Source organism: Oncorhynchus nerka, linkage group LG22 (assembly GCF_034236695.1).
Source record: "Oncorhynchus nerka isolate Pitt River linkage group LG22, Oner_Uvic_2.0, whole genome shotgun sequence".
In the NCBI taxonomy this organism is placed as follows: Eukaryota; Metazoa; Chordata; class Actinopteri; order Salmoniformes; family Salmonidae; genus Oncorhynchus; species Oncorhynchus nerka.
This window is the reverse complement of record NC_088417.1, coordinates 11,223,933-11,230,620: the sequence shown is the minus strand read 5'-3', so window position 1 is coordinate 11,230,620 and position 6,688 is coordinate 11,223,933. Positions and strand designations below refer to the sequence as shown.

General features: G+C 39.2%; 1 long non-coding RNA gene across 1 annotated transcript; it reads right to left on the bottom strand.

The window, feature by feature from the left end:
* Positions 1 to 922: 922 nt before the first annotated feature.
* LOC135563734 (uncharacterized) lies at positions 923 to 6,649 on the bottom strand. Its single transcript, XR_010460448.1, has 2 exons — positions 2,766 to 6,649; positions 923 to 2,014 (listed from the first exon to the last, which is right to left on the bottom strand). It is a non-coding gene; the product is annotated as an uncharacterized LOC135563734 (long non-coding RNA).
* Positions 6,650 to 6,688: the final 39 nt, after the last annotated feature.

Sequence of the window (6,688 nt, the reverse complement as noted above, 5' to 3'; positions counted from 1 at the left end):
ATGTTGGCTGAACGTATGCCATCAATGTTGGCTGAACGTATGTCATCATGGCTGGCTGAACGTATGTCATCAATGTTGGCTGAACGTATGTCATCATGGCTGGCCGGTCGTATGCCATCATGGCTGGCTGATCGTATGCCATCATGGCTGGCCGAACATATGCCATCATGGCTGACTGAACTTTTGCAATAGGGCTACACGAGTGGGGTGTTTTGACCTTAATATTTCAGTCTTACATGTATATGAAAAGTATTACATTGTCTAACATTAATTTGATTTTTTAAGTATTTTATTTTCACTGTGATTTTGTGCAAACACAAGCTTACTACCGCTGGGAATTGCCAGAGACCTCATGATATGATATCATCACAATACTTAGGTGCCGATATGATATGTATTGCAATTCACATGATTTTATTTTTGATTTAATGTTCCAAACATATTGCTCACTTATACAGAGAGACAAGACAGATCATGTCAAATTTCTGGGGGATCAGTCATGGAAATAAAGGTGCTGAAAACATATTGGCTCACTATTTAAAAAGAAGATTGAAGCCAAGCTTTAGGATGAAAAATACAGGAGTTTTGGCACAGTTACAGCCGACTAGCGCTAGCTAATGCTACGTAGACTTTAAAAAACATATTTTTTTTAATCGATACTTGGGAGTCAAATATCAATATAATATGATTAAAAAAATGATATTGTGACATGGAACTGTATTGATTTTTGCCCCCATCACGAGGGTTTAGCTAAAACAAAGAACATTGTTATGAGGATAAACTTCACATCTGCTGTTACATCACCCATTATGTTTCCTGTGGAAAGACAATACTATCCTGAGAGTAAATTGAAGGTGACCTACAAGTGTATCCTCATGAAATATTTTCATATCGTAAATTCATTTGGTACATTACAATTAGGTCTTGTACAATACATGTATTTTTATTAAAGCCATGGCTAGTCAGTTCTGGTCTTTGAAGGCCCAGACCCTACAACACGACAGGTTCCAGAGTACAGTGCTAACTTCACTTAAAGACCTTTCAGGTCAACTAATCCCGTGGTTGAAGACACTGCATCTCAGTGCTAGAGGCGTCACTACAGACACCCTGGTTCCAATCCAAGCTGTATCACAACCGGCTGTGATTGGGAGTCCCATAGTGCGGTTCACAATTGGTCCAGTGTTGTCCGGGTTTGGCCAGTGTAGGCCATCATTGTAAATAATAATTTGTTCTTAACCGACTTGCCTAGTTAAATACAAAATAATATATTTTTAAAAATGATAATGAATGCATACAGTATATCAAACAGAATAACTATTGATAGAGGAAAGTCTTACAGCAAATATAAATGAGCAAAGTAGTGCAACAGCTTGAACAGAGAAAAACCTACAAATTATATGGAGAAATGCATGGATAAAGTAAGAAAATAAAAAGTAATACATTTTTTTTAATAAATAAAAAAAATCTAAACAAGAGCACTTGTTTTACATAGGCTACTTAGAGGCCGACCCATTAAAAACTGTTAACGGTACCTGAACTGTATTCGGTTACAAAAAGTACATTTATAAGGGCCCAATCTAAAGTTTAGAAGACATGGAGACAACAATCAGATAGAATATTTAGAAATGAGCTGATGTACAGATGTAGAAGGAACTTGAAATGAACTGATGTACAGATGTAGAAGGAACTTGAAATGAACTGATGTACAGATGTAGAAGGAACTTGAAATGAGCTGATGTACAGATGTAGAAGGAACTTGAAATGAGCTGATGTACAGATGTAGAAGGAACTTGAAATGAACTGATGTACAGATGTAGAAGGAACTTGAAATGAACTGATGTACAGATGTAGAAGGAACTTGAAATGAACTGATGTACAGATGTAGAAGGAACTTGAAATGAGCTGATGTACAGATGTAGAAGGAACTTGAAATGAGCTGATGTACAGATGTAGAAGGAACTTGAAATGAGCTGATGTACAGATGTAGAAGGAACTTGAAAGCAAAATGAATTAGCTGAAAGAGATGAAAAGTGAAATGCAAGTGTCACGTTCGTCGTAAGAATTATCGGACCAAGGTGCAGCGTGATATGGTTACCACATGTTTATTAACTGAAACGCACAAAACAATAAAGAATGAACGAAACGTGAAGACAATGAAGTGCTCACAGGCAACTACACATAAACAAGATCCCACAAACACAGGTGGGAAAAAAGAACTACTTAAATATGAACCCCAATTAGAGACAACGATTACCAGCTGCCTCTAATTGGGAATCATACAGAACACTAACATAGAAAAAGAAACTAGAACACAACATAGACATACTAGATCACCCCCTATTCACACCCTGACCTACTACATCATAGAGAAACAATGGCTCTCTATGGTCAGGGTGTGACAGTAAGATCAAATTGAGAAAATAAAAAAAGTTTATCACAGAAATCAGCTGGTTTAAAAGTTACCCTCCGTCCCGATGGGAATTCAATAAATATCTAACGTTCTACGGTAAATTCTATTAAAAATAAATGAGTGTATTTTCTTCAAAACTAGCTTGCAACGATAGATGGAAATAAAACTAGCAATTGTGCTTGCTGCCGCAGCGTGTCGTGAGCAGAAAAGGTAACTTGTTAACCAGTGCATCTGTATGTTCATGGTATCAAAAGACAGAAATTAAAGACATAACAAATCTAATTAAAAGTAAATAAAACCATAGACACTGTAACAGTGTACAATTTAATGCTACCAAAGATTGTTAACTTCTTACCATCTCTTGTGTGTGGTCATGTTTGGAGTCCCTGACAGGAGGTCTCCCAATGCAAGAGGCTGGACCTGCATCTGTGAGTCACATGGAGGAGAGTCCCATCCCATACTGTAGATGCTTTAACAGAACAAACTGTCATCAAAATGTGTTGCACTATAAATGTAACTGATTGTTGGTTTTAGAATGATTTTGAAAGCTGAGTTTAAAATGAAGGTTGTAAGAAACACCTTCTACATCTGATACAAATAAGGTTAATACTACACCGTAACTGCCTGAGTCCAAACAGGACACGTCTGTTATCCTGTTAATTGTTAGTAAGCCATACTGTAGTACAACACTTTAAAACAGCCAGCAGTTCCAAAGGGAGTCTTCAGTTACCCCACAAATAAAAAACTAAGTGTGACAAAATTCGGCAAAACTGTCTAATATTCAATATCTGCGAGGTGACAGAGTAAACAATTTGCCAGTCAATGAAGAAATGTAGATAGCTACTTTACTGTACAAGGAGGTTCACCATTGTATTGGGTTTACACAGAAATGCAAGTGACAAACAACAACCTTTCTTGCAACCACTTTAAACTCAGCTTTCAAAATCATTCTAAAACCAACAATCAGTTACGTTTATAGTGCAACACATTTCGATGAGCTTGTTCTGTTACAACATCTACAGTATGGGAATAGCACAAGCCCAATAGCATCAGAGCGTTAACAGCAATGCCAAGGACAAAGACAAACACTGAGATGTGAGTTGCGTGAGTTTTCAACGACCTTTGTGTCACAACAGATGCATGGACATCCTAAAGATAGTGCAGTCCTTGAAATGCAAAGGAGAATCAGGTTACACAGCAGAACAGTGGTAAGGTGTCCAGCCATCATTCCTTCTATCTGACAGAGAGAACAGTGTTGATAACACGAGAAGACTGGACAGCTGAGAATGAGGACGTATAAAGAAAGGTTGAGCCTAGAATAGACTGCTCAAGTATTGAGACTAAGTAAGGAGCTTGATGAGAGTGTGGTCCTTTGTTGCTCAGTTGGTAGAGCATGGCACTTGCAACACCAGAATGGGTGATTAGATTCCCGGGAGCATAAGCACATTGAGTCGCTGTAGATAAAAGCGTCTGTTAAATTGAATATATTTTATATTATAAACCAGGTAGTTTGGGTCCTAGATGCTGAAGGCCATGGTATATTAGACATTATAAACTGGGTGGTTCGAGCCCTGAATGCTGACTGGCTGACAGTCGTGGTATATTAGAATGTATACTACATGTTTGACAAAACATGTATTTTTACTGATTTTAGTGCTGATTACATTGGTAACCAGTTTATAATAGCCATAAGGATCTTGTAGTATATGGCCAATATACCATGGCACTGCGTAAGAACAGCCCTTAGCTATGGTATATTATCCATATACTACACACCCCCTGGGCCTTTTTTGCTTAAATATACCACGTGTATGACACAAAATTACTTGTTTACTGTTCTAATTATGTTGGTAACCAGTTAATAATAGCAATAAGACACCTCAGGGGTTTGCGGTATATGGCCAATATACCACACCTCCTTGGGGCTAACTGCTTAATTCAAACATTTGAGGGTTGTGGGTCATGGTCAATTTTATAGGCTTGAAATGTATTAGCTGTGTGCCACCAGAGACTCTGGGTTCGAGCCCAGGCTTTGTCGCAGCCGGGTGACGCACAATTGGCCTAGCGTCGTCCGGGTTAGGCCAGTAGGGATATCCGGCCCACCATAGCGACTCCTATGGCGGGCCGGGCACAGTGCACGCTGACCAGGTCGCTAGGGGCACGGTGTTTCCTCCGACACATTGGTGCGGCTGGCTTCCGGGTTGGATGTGCCCTGTGTTAAGAAGCAGTGCGGCTTGGTTGGGTTGTGTATCGGAAGACGCATGACTTTCAACCTTCGTCTCTCCCGAGCCCGTATGGGATTTGTAGCGATGAGACAAGATAGTAACTACTAACAACTGGATACCACGAAATTGGGGAGAAAAAGGGGGTAAAAAATAAGAAAATAAATAAATGTATTAGCTGATGGGTTGCAGGGTGTTACATTCTCCTCATGGTAAAGAATAGTGATAGTATTGGCATACAATACGTTGCTTCTTTTGAAATCCATCTTCCAGAGAGAGAGAATATCATTTGTTTTTAACCATCCACTGATATGGTTTTAGGGTAAAAACGGACTGTTTTGTCATGATCAGTATGTGTTCCCTCCTGTAGTGACAGGAATTAATTTCCCGACAGCTGGGAATTGGACACCTAACAGTGTCATTGAGGAGTAGCATGTGGAAGTAGAGTAAAGAACCTCAAGGCTGAATGCCCAAGGTGTGAAATTGTAGGAGTCAAAGGTGCTCCTGAAGAGGTCTAAGGAGGGAAACTCTCTGGTGATGACAACCACTTATATAGTATTATCACCTCATAGACAACTTGTAGACAGCTTCACACTAATGCACTGACAGCCATCTTGACCTTTAACAGCACGTTACTACAAATCTAAGACCTTATTATGTCCCTTGGGTCAACACCTTACATACTACTCTACACAGACGTTTCTAACTTGATTAGTCAGCACCTTACATACTACTCTACACAGACGTTTCTAACTTGATTAGTCAGCACCTTACACAAGTTATTTAAAACATTTTTACATTTTGAGTCCCCCTTGTTAAAACTAGCATGAGTTTCTTGAAAGTGACATGTACATCTAACTGCCAAAATAAAGGAAACACTTGAACAAATGAAGGATACAAAGTATATTGAAAGCAGGTGCTTCCACATAGGTGTGTTTCCTAAGTTAGTTAAGCAATTAAAACCCTATCATGCTTAGGGTCATGTATAAAAATGCCCAGTTGCCCATTTTTTTTTTTACTTCCATGGCTAGAAGAAAACATGTCAGTGACTTTGAAAGAGGGGTCTCAAAGGAGCATAGGGGGTTTAAAGGTTGTGTGTGTCTCAGTCACCAGATCTCAACCCAACTGAACACTTATGTGAGATTCTGGAGCAGCGCCTGAGACAGAGTTTATCACTACCGTCAACTAAACACCAAATTATGTAATTTGTCCTGGAAGAAATGGTGTCGCATCCCTCCAATAGTGTTCCAGAGACTTGTAGAATCTATGTTCTGGCAGGTTGTTGTGGCCCAACGCTCCTATGTTGGCCTTTCCTTTATTTAGGCAGTTTACATTTTATCAGACGCTCTCATCCAGAACGACTTACAGTAGTGAGTTCATACATTTTCATACTTTGCTCCATTTGTGGCTTAAATTAATTGAATTATGGGCTCTTCATAAACTGTACACCCAAAGAACAATTTCACAGGGTTATTTTTGTCATCAAGGACAAAGGGAAAGAAACTATGCCACGTCAACAAGATGAGGTCGAGTTTAATACTTCAGTAGCTGTTACAATGCATAGAAGAGTGACCTTGTCTTGGTGAACAAAAGACAGCTGCACTTGTCATAAGAACCCTATTGTGAGTTTACGCACTGCAACAACACTTTCTTATGTCACCCCCAAGTGTTCACAATGAGCAAAGTATAACGGGGTATTTCAAAAACAAAAAACGGACATACATTACTTATGGTTTCAACGTTTCAAACTGTTTTTGGAACTAACTTACTTTGTGTCAGTGCACGTTAAAATATATAATTGGATTAATTCCCATTGGTCAAATATACATGCTTGGCATTTTTAGATGACTACAGTGCCTGAGACTGCCCTATGATCAAGTGGGCTTTCAATGCAGCCAATTTCTCCCCTCCTCTGTCCACCCTGGAATAGCCTGTTGTTAGAACGAGCCTGATAGGTCAAAAGAGGTATACACCTCTAGCCCCAAATACAGATCTTTTGAAATAATCAGTCTAATTCATGTCCTGACATGGCCCATCTCCATATAGGGCTGATCAA